Genomic DNA, 15518 nt, shown 5'->3' on the forward strand with positions numbered 1-15518 from the left:
CTTTGCTCTGTTATCCAGAGGCAGACCCTAACATGCAGGCCTCCTTCTTCATGTATACCTCTCCAGATTCCCCTGGGCACCTAAATGTATGCCGGCTGATGATGTGCAGAAGTCCTCACCCAGGCAGGTCAGCACGTCACTATATGTAGAGATAAGACTCCTGAGTGAGGCTGCTCAAGCCCAAGAGAGAAGTCACCCACACCTTCAGTGCCAAGTCTTAGCCTCTGTCCCCACTCCAATCTGTTTCTTCTTCTTGCTCCGGGGACGAGCCTTCAATATCCTCAAGCAAATTTGAGGAGTGGGAAGTGCTAAGTTCAGAATCCTTCCTCTGGACACAGAGTGGTACACATACATCCTGACTCATTTTCTTAATGCCTAACAAACTCCTAAGACCACGAAAATTACCAGCTTTCAAATCCTTTATAGCAAAAATCAGTAATATGAAGCCAATATGAGATTTTCATACACCGATCTGTAGCCGACTCATTTCAAGTCAATATTCTAGGAAAATAAAACACTCTGACCAGTCCTTTAAGATTTGCAATAATGGAACTAATGAATAAATAGTGTTTCACTAACTGTTCACTCAAGCATGGATTCTGTCTCCTAGTACAGGACTTCTACGTCTAATATGTCCTGGTGGTGCCAGTGTAGGCCTAACTGTATCTCCCAAAAGGATATGTTGATGTCCTAACCCCAGTACCTGTGAGTGTGACTTTATATGGAAATGGTGTCTTTGTACTTAACAATCAAGTTAAAATGAGGTCATTCTGGATTAGGGTGAACCTTAATCCAATGCCTGGTGTCCTTATAAGAGGAGGGAAATTTGGACAAAAACCCACAGGGGAGAATGTCATGTAAAGACGGAGGCAGAGACTGGAGTTATGTGTCCACAGTGCAAGAACACCAAGGATTGCTGGGAACCACCAGAGGAGAGGAGAGGAACGTGAAACAGATTCCGTCTCAGAGGAAAGTAACCTGACACCTTGATTTTGGACTTCTGGCTTCCTGAACTGTGACAGAATAAATCTTTGTTGTTTGAAGCCACCTTGGTTCCTTGTTATGGCAGGCCTAGGAAACTGAAATAGGTGCCAATGGCTTTACACGAGGGGAAGAGCGAACAGGTTATTTTCTTTATTGTAATATGCATAATGTGATTTTTGAAGAGAGAACAAAAAATATCTACCAAAACAGGAAGGCTAAAGCCTGGTAAATGACCGGTAGTCATTTCAATTCTTGAAATTCTATAATTCTCTGAGTCTTAAACTAATAAAATTGTGTAGTCAAGCAGTTATCCACCACACAAATGGTCTTCATAAGGACCAACTTACTAATGTAAGAGCCCTCCAAAATGTGGCATGCTAGCTTTACAGTGTGAGCTGGGAAGCCTTCACTTGTGCTCCTTGATGAAATGTTATATTGATACCTCTTTATACCAAAGGAGAATTGTATCCTAAATTATCCACCGTGCCTATCAAAATCAAGTTCAACAAAAATGCACGTACCGCATAAACATGGCATTAGTGTTCATATGTTTTTAAAATGTATTTACTTTGAGAGAGAAGAGAGAGAGAGAGAGAGAGAGAGAGAGAGAGAGAGAGAGAGAGATTGAGAACATGCAAGAGAGCAGAGCAGGGCCAGAGAAGGAGCGGGAGAGAGAGAGAATCCCAAGCAGGCTCCGCACTGTCAGCGCAGAGCCTGATGCATGGCTCAAACTCATGAACCGTGAAATCAGGACCTGAGCCAAAGTCAGATGCTTAACTGACTGAGACACCCAGGTGCCCCAGTGTTCATATAATTGTGATTTTTTTCAGAAGCTAAATATTTAAAATCCTTTAAAACAGAGAAACATTCATTTCTCTTCTAGAATATATAGATCTTTTTTTCAACAAATGTATTTTGACCTTGAATCAAATAAAAGCAAGTTAGTATTTTCTTATAAAGACTTGCTCCCACAAAGCAAAAAAGGAAAAACAATAGAAATAGTTTGAAACAAAGAGTTTGATTTGTTTAAGACACACATAAATAAATAAAGCAAAACAGAAAAGGTCTCACCCCCTACCAAACACCACAGCAAAATGTCAATGTAGCAGAAAATGTCAAAAGAGAAAAAAATATAACCTTTTTTAATCCTATTCATTTCCCACCGCCTTCAAGAATCTTTCCTTTTTAAATAAAAATTGTCTTTTTTCATTGCAAGAAAGAATATAAATCAATCTGGCACTGCCCTATAAAACCCAGACTTACTCTACACGGGAGCAACAAAAAAATGATCTTCCCTTTCCTAGAGCTGCCTTTCCTTCAAGGGCCCTAGAGCATAAAAAATAGAGACTACTTACAATCTGAGGCTATTCAAAAGAGAACAAAGGAACCAGAATTTTAAGTCCACCCTTCTCTTTGCCCAGGGCAACAGAGCAGAGTGATTGTGCCATTCGCACAGCCCCAGGAGTGTACTTCCAGTCACACAATCTATGCATCATCTCCGAAGAAGGGTTCAGAGCTAACATCTGGAGGGAGTAGGTGGAGCCAGTATGGCTCCATTACCTATTAGCCATATCACCTTGGCAAGTTATTTAACCTCTGAAGACAGTTCTCACCTTTTGAACAAGGTAATAATACTCCCTATTTCACAGAGTTAGGAAGGGTATACAAGTACTTACTTGGTATGTAAGAAGAAGGAACTCAACAAATCACATACATACGTATTGCTAATTTATACACGCTTAGGATAAACTTGTGAAAGTTTAAACCTTCCTTTTAGATCTCTCCTCTACAAGGTTCATGTATCTGTTCCCCACCCCACTTCCTGACATTCTTATCTATTTTGTTCTAACATTAAACAGTTAAGGCTCCAGTTATATGGTTACATATCTTTGAGAGAAGAAAACTATTGCCTCAGCTACTTAGGTTGATAGACATTTACCTTCCAAATTCCAACAAGCAGTGAGAGACATCCATGCTGTAACAGTGGCCTAGAGAAGGCCATGAGTGAGGAGAGACTAAGTCAGAGACACATGAGTGAAGAGAGACTAAGTTAAAGACACAACATAAGCTGATCAATAGATAAACATCTGGGGAGTTAGTGGCTAGAAAATGTCCTTTCTGCCAAAACACTGGTGCTTTTTGACCCAGGAGCCAAGAGTCTCAGGCAGCCTGCTGGTCCCTCAACCACTAAGCCTAAAGGATGTGCACTGAATTGAGGCTACATGGTCACCCATGACCAACACAAAGGAAGCAAGTTGATTCTGGGTACCTCTCTTAAATGCCAACTGGTATGTCAACAATCTTGCAATGGAGTTGTCGGGCCAAGTATCAGTTTTCCTTGGTACAAAGAATCCTCTGAGTATTTGACATCTATATATACATTTCTAAAGTACATGTATGCAATACATCTACATATATATTTATAAAGTAGATGTATTGCAGCACCTTATGTTGACAAAGTAATCATATAATAAATGGAGGCTGGAAGAAGACGTCTGCTTAGAAAGTGGGAAAAGTGATAGGGAGGGATTCAAAATGGTCCCATCATGATTTAAATCTATGCCAAGAAAAGAGAAATACAGCAACTTGCTTCAGTTGTGTATAATTTGCTTCCTCCAATTATTCACAACATAGGGAAGTTTAGTTCAGTCCTAGAGACACATGCCAGCCTCCCATGGACAACTTGGGGGAAATCTGGGCCTCCCGAAAGAAGAGGAAGCTGGTGTTTCGGATCTCCATGGATAAGCATCAAGGAGTTAACCTGAGATCCTCAGGTTACAGCAGATCTGAGAATATGCGGAGCATTAAAGTCCAAATATGACAAAATGCGGACTCTAAACACTTCATTTTAATTTTCTGAATCATTAACAGATATCCCTAATTTAGTCTTCACTGAAAAATACTCATGCGCCTGTAAAGATCTGTTCTAATGCACTCAGCTAAATCAAAGCATGTTTAATCTAAACTATTCCCATCGTCGATAATCCCCATGTCTTAGTATCTATTTTAAATAATTTAAATTAGAAACTTCAATAACATACTGAGATAAAATGTTAAGCAATATGGTAACCATGTATAAAATGGATATTGTTATAAAAACAAGAATATTTACTTATGCAATAAATATTGACTGCGTGCCAAACAAGTGCACTGATCTTGGTATAAGAGATACAGCACATAGGCCCTTCTTTTCATTTCTCCTTGATTCTAGAGGGTAGATCCTATTCCAAACCAATCCGTTCAAGAATCAAAGGCACGGTGCCCGTGGAAAAGCCATCCTCAAAATAACGGATGAATTCACGGTGGCCCTTCGCTTCGCCCCAGACCCCAAGTGCGTCCCTGTGACGGGGCTCCCGGAGAACGTGGAGGGGGCCATCCACCACATTCTCAACCTAGACGAGGAATACCTGGCTGACGTAGTCGACAGCGAGCCGTTGCAGGTGTACGTGAAGCCACCGGCCCCCGAGGAGTCGAAGGCGCCATCCAAGGGCTTTGCGGTACGGAACGCTCCCTGGACCGCCAGCAGCAGCGAGAAGTCTCTTGATATGAGCAGCTCTGAAGAATTTCCCAGCTTTGGGGCTCAGCCCTCCACGACCCCGATGGGGCCCCAGGCGATAATGATCAAAAAGCAGAAACGTCTCCGGCCTGCTGACCCAAACCCCACCACGCACGGTTTGTCTCAATCTGACCCGGTGGCTGGAGCCTCCGTAAATTGTTGACGCTTCCCCCTCCGCGAGGTCTCGCAGTGAAGCCGGGCGCGCCGGCACCTCCCTGACACCTTTGCTCTGGGACGGCTCTCCCCTGTCCTGAGCACTAGCCGACGTAACTGGACCTTTCCCCGTAAGCGTCCTGGCTCGTCCAGCATGTCCGTAAGGCTCGGGCCTCCGCTAGGAGACCTCCACACCTGTGGCTGAGTCTACTTCCTGTGTCATGACCTCAGGAAATAAATTTCCTTGACTTTAGAAAAGCCAAAAAAAAAAAGGGCGGGGGCGCCTGGGTGGCTCAGTCCGCTGAGCATCCGACTTCGGCTCAAGTCATGATCTCGCGGTGTGTGAGTTCGAGCTCCGCGTCCGGCTCTGTGCTGACTGCTCGGGGCCTGGAGCCTGCTTTGGATTCTGTGTCTCGCTCGCTCTGTGTCCCTCCCCTGCTCACGTTGTGTCTTTCTCTGTCTCAAAAATGAGTAAAACATTTTTAAAAATTTTTAAAAAAAGACTCAGAGAGGGGCGCCTGGGTGGCTCAGTCGGTTGGGCGTCCGACTTCGGCTCAGGTCGTGATCTCACGGTCTGTGGGTTCGGGCCCCGCGTCGGGCTCTGTGCTGACAGCTTAGAGCCTGGAGCCTGTTTCAGATTCTGTGTTTCCCTCTTTCTCTGACCCTCCCCTGTTGATGCTCTCTCTCTGTCTCTGTCTCAAAAATAAATAAATGTTAAAAAAAAAAAATTAAAAAAAAAAAAAGACTCAAAGATATTGGAGATCTGCAGCACGTTATAGAGTTGCACCAAGGAGAGAATCTGCTGTAGCATACAAAGAATGAGCTCTCCTTTTAGAGCCTTGCCCTTAATAACAGTTCCACTTTTCAGGTTTTTGGTAAGTTGCCTACTAAATTTGTACCTCAGTGTGTTGGTCTGAATGGGTAGATTAAACATCAGAGATAGAATCTTTGTACAAAGAATAATTTTTAATTAGGTTGCAAAAGCAAACAACTATGAAAAAAAGCAAACTATCGAAAGTGTTTACCTCATGCCTTGAAGACTTAAATTATGAAAAGAACTGGTTTAATTCATATTCTTCCCATCCACCTTTTAACAATTTGAAAAGCTCTTTAACATGCTTGTTTTCTTGCCAAAGCATTATTTCTGTTTGTTTTCTATTCTAATGATATTTGGGTGGCAGGTATTTTTTTTCTGCCCAACTAGAGCTAACTAGAGAAGTAAATTCACTAGGTACATTTTGTTTTTCTCTCTGGGTGTCTCTAAAGTTTACTTAAGTCCATATTTATTTTAATAATCCTTATTCAAGGATTTTTTCTGAGTCCATGACCACAGCCTTTCCCAAGGATACCATCATTATCTCAGTCAATTACAAAGCTGAATTTGCTCAGGTTGTACATGTATATAACCATTTTATTCCAAGGATCTCTGAAATCTTTGCTGACATACACAACCATGAAGCAAATATAACATGTGAAGATGCAGACTAACTTAAAAGATAAACTGAGAATATTTTTTCTTTACAAAAGGAATCTCTATAGGTTTTCTCCTGCCAACTCTGATGCAGATCATCAAACACATCTTTTTATTTTTTTTTATTTTTTTAAATTTTATTTATTTTTGAGAGAGAGAGAGAGAGAGAGAGAGACAGAGCATGAGCAAGGGAGGGGCAGAGAGAGAGGGAGACAGAATCCGAAGCAGGCTCCAGGCTCTGAGCTGTCAGCACAAAACCCAACGCGGGGCTGAAATCCACGAACCGTGAGATCATGACCTGAGCTGAAGTCGGTCACTTAACCGACAGCCACCCAGGCGCCCCCAAACACATCTTTTTAAAAAGTATTAGATACAATGTATAAGTTCACTCTGTGAAGTCTAGAATGACTGACTGTTCCTCCAGATTTACAACTGAGTTGGGACACAGTTATATAAACAACTAACTGTATCTCAGAAACTTTAAAGCAATTACAAATAGGGGTTAAGCAACATGTAAACATGGAGAGAAGAGAATAATGCATTCTGGTTGAAATACTAGTAAAAATTTGGAAATTATCTTTCAGCTGAACATTAACATAACAAACATTTTGATAAATTGTACAACATGCTGTGTTGGTGGCCTGCTCTGATCCCCTGCAATCTCTTTTCCTACTTTGGTCGATGCACCCAAACCCTAGCTGCTGTGGAGTGCTTTAGCTAATGGTTTACACCTCCAATCTTTTCTGGAAGAGTACCTGGGATTGAAACTAACTTCATGCCATTTATCCCATTGCCAATAACCAACTATTGATTGGATAATGATACAAAAGCCCTACCCCCTGGTCTCAAGGTGGGACAGTGTTTGTGATGGGATTTACATTTGAGAATTCCCCATTGTATCATGATGACACTAGACTCTTCCTGCAACTACCAGACATTGGATTCTTCCATAGCTCTTTTCTCTTCTCTATACTATTTATCTTACTTAGATTTTACTCAGGCACAAAAGACATTGACTCGACCAGCCAAAGCCAGGAAGGTATACTTGGGAAGGGTGATAATGTTGCTGGACCAAACAAGAGTGGCAAAATGTAAACCTGAACTAAGCAAAATTTATCAATATGGGGGCACTTTCCTATGAGACATAATCTAGTGTCTAGGCAAGAGTGCCAGTCCTGAAGCATGGCTGGTAAGGTTCTTAGACACTTGGAAAAGGTTGGCTCCCATAAAATGAATAGCAATACCAGAACTGCCTTGGCAGAGCATGGAAAGGGGTCAAAGATTCAGGGGAGTGGGCTTGTTAGACTGGATCTATTATGTAAGTCTCTCACACTTTTAACAGACTGTGTTTCTTGGAAGGCCCAGAGGACTTTACTTGGTGGACTTAGCTACTGGTCTGGTGGCCAGGAGGGAAGGTGAGGGCAGATCTTGAGGGCAGTAAGCCTTGGCCTGCAAGGTACATCTCTCCAGGGTGCATTACAAAGGGACACCTGGTGAGTGTGGCCAAATGGATGGAGTCTGAAATACAGTATAGATCAGCTTTCCTTTAAAAAAAAATTAAAAATATGTGGGAAATGAGTAGAAAAAATAAGGGAATTTAAATCCTTCCAAGGAAATCAGTGAGACTAAAGAAGTGATTCAGAATTAATCAGAACTGCCCTCTCATCCTTAGAGAAGGGTTGCAACAATGGACTCAATCCAATTCAGATGTTTTGTGTCAGGGCCAATTCAAGACCTATGTCACCCAGTCCCTTCCCTGTTCAGCCCAGTGATTTTGGAGCGGGAGATTAGGGACTCAGCACATATAAACAAGATTCTGGAAGCAGCACAGAGCAGAAGCTCTACATGGCTGTGAAAGTTCTTACCCATCAGGAAGGAAAACACTGTGGATGGTACTAAGTGTACATAACAAAAGCAATTACAGCAAGAGTGATTACAGCCTCAAGGATCAGTGCTTCTGTTATTCTGTCACAGAAGGAGCATTTGGAGTCATTGACAAATGGGTGTTGGGAAGGAACATAATGTTGGCCTCAGAGAAAGGTGCTCCGTATCCATGAAAAATATGGCCCTTCTCCTAACAACATCTGTCACCTTTGCATATGCCCAAAGTGTTGTTACTGTTACTTTTTTCAGAATATATTTTAGACTTTAATTTTAGGCAAGATATCACACATACATCACCCATCAGTCCTATTATAGCACTTGCTGAGACATATGGGAAGACTGAGAAGCAAGATGGCATTGGAAAAAGTAAAAAAAAAAAAAAAAAAAAAGAGCAGAGTCAACCAAGGCTGGTTCTCATCATCAACCCAGAGTTCACTCAGAATGGAATCCTGAGAGTAAGAGTATTTGCTAGTTGAAAGAATATTTGTTAGTTGTCTTCATAAGGTAAATCTCTTGAAGTAAACTCTGTCCAACTGCTGCCATAACTATGTTTAGAGATAACACAAATCAGTACAGTACATACAAAATAAAGTTCTCATTGTTTTACACGTGTTAGCAGCTCTACTCCAAACACTATGCATGATCTGTATGCCCTCGATTTTTACTAAAACTTTCATGTTGTCAATTTATGTTGGAAATCCATTGTGCATATTTTCTTTCTAAAAAAATGAAAAAAGAAATCTGGTTTGATTCAAACCTGTTTCATTCCTAGGTTTGCTTGTTATAGCAAAGCAGCCACAAGATAGCACCACAATCCTCGCGACTATCTGCCAGCCATCTAACCTCCCTGAGCTATAAATCTGTCATTTGAAAGATGATTTTCTCCACTCATCAGCTACCCTACAATCTGACATTTACCTTCCCTCAGTCATTAATGCCAGCATGATGCTTTTAGTGATGTTTGGAGCAGCAGATCTTCAAGATGGACCACATCTCAGAGTTATGGGTGATTTTTTTTTTTTCCTTAAGAAAATTCTGGTATTTTTCTCAGAACTTCATTTGCATACCTATCCTTTTGGCTCAGAGCCAGTGTTTTTCTCCTTGAATGTCCTTTTGCACAGCTGATTAGCCAAAGCCGGCTCTATAAAAAAGATGGCCTTAATGTCAATACAGTTTCAAATCTCTACCAATGTCTTTTAGAATTTATTTCCTTTAATGCTTCCTTCTCAAACTTATGACTCAGTTAAAACTAGCTCAAAACTAAAACATTTACTTCTATTCCCAATAACAAAAAAAGACCAAATACACACACACACACACACACACACACACACACACACACACACACACACATCTTCCCTTTTAAATACCCTTTTGAGGGACACCTGGGTGACTTGAGTCGGTTCAGGGTCTGACTTCGGCTCAGGTCATAATGTCACGCTCAGCTCGTGGGTTTGAGCCCCGTGTGTGGCTCTGTGCTGACAGCTCAGAGCCTAGAGTCTGCTTCAGATTCTGTGTCTCCCTCTCTCTCTCTGCCCCCTCCTCTCTCTCTCAAAAACAAATAAAATTAAAACAAAACTTTTTTAAAATAAATAAATACCCTTTTGATACATAGCCTGGCCAACGAGAAAGTTAAAGAAGTTCAGAAGCGTAAAGCCACAAAAAAGCACACATCTGAAGAGCTGAGCATGTGCTAATACTACAGTTTCTCTGAGGCCATGGGTCAGTCCCTGGCAGTCTTTCGTTTCATGGAACATAATGAGGCGAGAAGACAAAATCAAGCCCTCTCATCATTTGGGAAATTGCAGCAAAGACCAGATAAACATGGTACCACCAAAGTCAATACTCTCAATGGCTAAAGTTAAAAATCAAGCAAACAGAAACCCAAAGGCAGCAAGTAAGAAAACGTACCTACCTCAGCCTTGGCTAGTAAAAGGGGCTGGGTAGAAGAACTGCCTCCTGAAAATTCAAAACCATAAGCTCACACTCATGTGGACTCGGGGCTGGAATTCACATTTCCAGTGAGGCCCCAACATCCCAACTGAAAATTCAGTTTAAGGTGCTCCTGACTGGCAGTTCCTCCAGGCATCTGACAGAACCACCTAAGTCCTCTATGGAGAGAAGTCTTCTCCCTTTGGGCCACTTAAAATTCCAAATATTAAAGTCAGCCAAATGGGAACTGAAGATCTGAGATCCTTCAGTCTGAGGAGTTAAATGTCAGGTTGGGGGGGCTGGGGGAGAAGCGACTCAGGCCTTGGGTCTCTACCGAGTGAGAAGAAAGGGAAATAAACCTGAGATCCCCACAAAGAGCCATACTTATAAAAAGAAAATCTTCCTATTTGAGGCAAAATCTCAAAGGGAACTTAAAATCTCTCTGTGTCCACCATGGCTCAGAGTGGGGGGAAAATGTAATAATGATTGTCTCCTCTTGGAATTCCCAAGCACGGACCTGCCTGCATTTGGGCCTGGGAATACGTTAATTGCAGGGTCATAAAAACCTATGCCAATAAGGTTTGCAGGTTGGATCCTTCAGAACCAGGGCTGAGATAAGAGACTGAAGAATGGTTTACTAAGGATCAATGCCTGCGAAGGGACAGAAGAGGGAGCAGGATGGGGCAGGAGGGAAAAAAAAGCTCAGACAACCCAGCAGGGTGACTTGGAGTGAGTATTGGCTGTCCGAGTGTCCAGAGGTGAGCTATAATAACCAGGCCATTATACCTGCTTTGTGATTTCAGGTGTCGTGGCTTCATACAGCTGAGCACAACTAATATGGCTAGGAGCTAGAAGTTCTTTCTCTGTTTAGCACACTGTCTGCAGGGCAGCGACAAGATCTTAAAGGATGTTGATGCTTCATCCCCTTGTCTACCACATAGTCTCAACTGATGGTACCCTCTGGGTCCCAGCAGTAGAAAATATTTTCTGGGGGAACCTTTTCTTAACCCATGCCTCCTTAGGTTAAGGCAGCAAAGTATGAGTTCAAAATAATAAAGTACCAAACATGTAAGCAAGTAAGCCGGAGCGAGACTCAGAAAAAAAATAATAAAAAAAATTAGACACCACACAAGACTTCAATGCTGACTATAAAATGTTAGTTTAATATGAATTTTTTATTTAAAAAAAATTTTTAATGTTTATTTATTTTTGAGAAAGAGAGACACAGAGCACAAGTAGGGGAGGGGCAGAGAGAAAAGGAGACACAGAATCCAAAGCAGGTTCCATGCTCCGAGGTGTCAGCACAAGCCCAACGCGGGGCTCAAACCCACAAACTGTGGGATCATGACTTAAGCCAAAGTCAGATGCTCAACCAACTGAGCCACCCAGGTGCCCCTAATATGAATTTTTAAGCTAAAGATATATTGAAAATATGACCAAGAAACAAAAGGCTATACATTTAACTGGTTAACTTTACATAATTCTATAAAACTATATTTGAAATTCTAACAGAAACTGGTAATTTTCTGGGAAAATAAAATTCAGGAAAATGGGTCCCAACCAACATAAAAAGTCCAAACAGAAAATTTATCATAAACAGATTAGAGAAAATGCAAAAGAAGAAGCAAAAACATGTCTAATTGCAGATGATACACCTAAATATCTGGAAACCCCAAAAGAATCCATGATAAAAACTACTAAAAGTTATGAAAGAACTTAATAAAATAAAGAACAGAATACAAAATTAAAATGCAGAAATCCGTAGCCTTTATGCATACAAACAGAATTTAATTAGAAGAAATAACGGAAGAGCAGACTGTATTTACTTTGCAAAAAATAACATATCTAAACATCAGCTTAAAAAGAAAAGTGTACTAAGTATTTATACAAAGGATATAGGTGTGCTGTTTTGAAGGGGCACATGCACCCCAAAGTTTATAGCAGCATTATCAACAATAGCCAAAGTATGGAAAGAGTCCAAATGTTTATGACTGATGAATGGATAAAGAAGATGTGTACGGGTGCCTGGTTAAGCTTCCAACTTCGGCTCAGGTCACGATCTCAAGGTTTGTGAGTTCGAGCCTGCGTGGAGCTCTGTGCTGACAGCTCAGAGCCTGGAGCCTGCTTCAGATTCTGTATCTCCCTCTCTCTCTCTGCCCCTCCCCTGCTCATGCTCTGTCTCTCTCTCACTCTCAAAATAAATAATAAACATTAAAACAATTTTTTTAAGATGTGATATATATATATATATATATATATATATATATATATACCACAACAAACACATACACACACATACACACACATATATATACACATACATACATACATACATACATACATACATACATACACAATGGAAAATTACTTGGCAAGTAAAAAGAATGAAATCTTGCCATTTGCAACAACGTGAATGGAACTAGAGTATATTACGCTAAGCAAAATAAGTCACTCAGAGAAAGACAAATATCATATGATTTCACTCATATGTGGAATTTCAGAAACAAAACATGAACATAGGGGAAGGGAAGCAAAAATAAGATAAAAACAGAGAGGGAGGCAAATCATAAGAGACTCTTAAATACAGAGAAGAAACTGAGGGTTGCTGGAGGGGTTTTGGGTGGGGGGATGGCCTAAACGGGCAATGGGCTTTGGGTGAGCACTGGGTGGTATATGTAGGTGATGAATCACTGGATTCTACCCCTGAAATCATTACTGCACTATATGCTAACTAACTTGGATGTAAGTTAAAAAAAAATAAACTAATAAAAAAAGAAAGAAAAGTGCAAGACTTACATGAGTAAAACTATAAAGCATTCTTGAAACAAAAACACAAAATTAAACCTGAATGAATGGAAAGACACTGACAGATTCTTAGTTTAGAATATTCAACATCATAAACATGTCAATTTTCCAAGGAAAACTTAAAAATTTAAAACAATCCTAATAAAATATCATCATATTTTTCTTAAGTTACAAGTTGATTAGTTAGCTTACATATCAGAATGAGTAAAACGAAAAGCCAGAAAAGGCTCGTGAAAGAAAAGCAATGTAGGAGAGGGGACCAGACTAAATTTTAAAACATGCTATAAAGTCTGTATAAATAAAGTAGTGTAGTATTGATGCATTAATAGGCAGATTAATGAAACAATTTAGTGTATCAGGATAGAAACCAAAAGGAATACAAAATCTCAGTATATAATAAAAGGTATAATCTGAAATCAGAGAAAGAACTTTTAAAAAGTGTGAGACAACCAAATAGCAAATTACAGAAAGATAAAATCAAACACATTCTTCACATCATATTGATCAATTTCTAAATATGAATAGTACTTCTAAGGGAGATATATATAAATATACATATTCTACATGATATGGATATTTATACACATGTATATATCTATGTATATCTATGTATACATATGTATCTGTATGTATGTGTACACACACCCACACACACACACACACACACACACACACACACACCAGATTTCACTGACAGCTTCTATGGTAAGTGGATTGGTCCGGATAAACCACTACAAAATGGTAATTAAAATTCACCACCTACCAAAATACTTGTGATGGTTTAATTATAAAGGAGTACATAAAGTATTTCTAGTAAACAATTTCAAACAATGAACCCTCAAAAATGAATAATGAGGTGAAGAGAATGATGAAAACTACATCTTGCAACTCACTTTGCTTTACTTGATGATGGCTAAATATGTAGGATGCTTTTCCAAAATCTGATTATAGGATACCGGAAATGTGTATACTAATGGTGTAATAAATTAACACTTTACCTACCGAAGACAACAAACAATTCCAAGCACATCAGAAGCCATGAATTATATACAAAACATATGGTTAGCATGCAGTAGTCACACAAAGGATGGTAATAAATCAAAATTGCAATTCATTGGTGACTACTAATTAGTGAAATTCCCAACGTAGCTCTCTTTTAAGTATTTAGAGGCAAATACCATTACATACAGAAGGGAGCTACAACTACATCTGTTAAAAATTTTTCCAGTTAAGCTCTATTATAAAACAAAATTTTGGGGGCACCTGGTGGCTCAGTTGGTTAAGCATCTGACTCTCAGTTTCAACTCAGGTCATAATCTCACAGTTTGTGAGCTCAAGCCCCGCATCAGACTTGTTAGCACAGAGCCTGCTTGGGATTCTCTCTTTCTCTCTCCTCACCTCCCCAACTCATGATTGCTTGCTCTCTCTCTCTCTCTCTCTCTCTCTCAAAATAAATAAACTTTAAAAAAAACTATTTTACTTGCCTTCCTTGCTTGAGAAAATCAATCTCGATTACTAACATTTTATAAATTCTACTGCCACTCAGAATACAACATAGGTTTTGATAATCACTTTCTTCTGATTGAAACAAAGCTTCAAATTACTTCAAAAGTAAATTAGAGACAGAGATTTACCAGAGTGCTTCAAAGAATGTTTCAAGAGAAAAAGAAATTCAAATAAAATCCTCTTGCATGATCTTAATCAAATAAGACCCAAAAAAGAATGGATGAGACCCAAGGAAGTAAAAAAAAGATAAGCCACCTTTTCTTACAGCATCTGCAGTAATTGGATCTAGATAGAATGCAGATCTGCATACTTCCATGTCAACAAAAAAGTAGGGCAAGCGACCACTAGCTCATTTGTTGGGATTCTGAATAGCTCTCCACATCAAGATAAAAAAGATTCATGTTTAAATGCTCATCTTGTCATTACTAGTAATGCCTTCATCCTGAAACCAAATTTTCCACTACTACAAGCCTGCTATCATGTCCCTACTTAGAACTGTAATTTGTTAACATTGGAATTACTAACCCTTGAAATTAGGGGTTATAGAAAACTCGTATACTAGGAGAAATCTCTCAGTGTTTCCACAGACTTTTCTACCTTTTGAAGTCATCCCTCTTATTATGCCTTTCTGAATTTCATAAAAATCTACTGTCCTTGCTTGGAGCTTTGGCAAGTGGAAAACCTCCTTGAAACTGTGCAGTAGACTCCTGAGGAGAAGCGAAGAAGGTTGAACTTGAATAAAGCATAGAAAACTGTGACTAACCAACCCAATAACAGAGCATTCCATTATATGAGAGAATTGTTAAACTTCATTAGAAACTTGTAGAATAGCAAGGCATTTAAGGCACTTAGTCCCAGTCCTCCTTCCCACACCCTTACAACTCTATAAGTCCCACCCCCTTTAACAAACCTAGGCTCCCAGGTTCAGCTCCTTAGGCACTTCTTTGATTTCCGCCATTGCTCTATCCACAACTTGTAGATCGAATTGTCTTTTTGTTTCTTTTCGCATGCTGTCTCTTCTATCCATCCCTCCCATATCTGTTTGGCACTGCTTTAATCCAATTCTGAGACTCTGCACTTCTCCCAAACGTCCCAACTAGTTAAAGACATGAAAAAAGTTACAATGATGATCACTTTTTTTCATCAAATCAGATGGTGACTCTCATTTACAATATTCATAGTGCATGCCCTCCATATAATGATGCAAAGGAAAGTGGGCATACCAAT

The 15518-nt window shown here is 39.9% G+C and overlaps 1 protein-coding gene across 1 annotated transcript in view; it reads right to left on the reverse strand.

The window, feature by feature from the left end:
- The window catches only part of SLC13A1 (solute carrier family 13 member 1), a 233938-nt gene extending 229341 nt beyond the window's left edge, over window positions 1–4597 (reverse strand). Inside the window, exon 1 of the mRNA XM_042923367.1 lies at window positions 4392–4597. The gene's annotated coding sequence lies outside the window, so the exon portion shown is untranslated. The remainder of the gene's footprint in view (window positions 1–4391) is intronic.
- Window positions 4598–15518: the final 10921 nt, after the last annotated feature.

This window comes from Panthera leo, chromosome A2 (assembly GCF_018350215.1).
Source record: "Panthera leo isolate Ple1 chromosome A2, P.leo_Ple1_pat1.1, whole genome shotgun sequence".
Taxonomy (NCBI): domain Eukaryota; kingdom Metazoa; phylum Chordata; class Mammalia; order Carnivora; family Felidae; genus Panthera; species Panthera leo.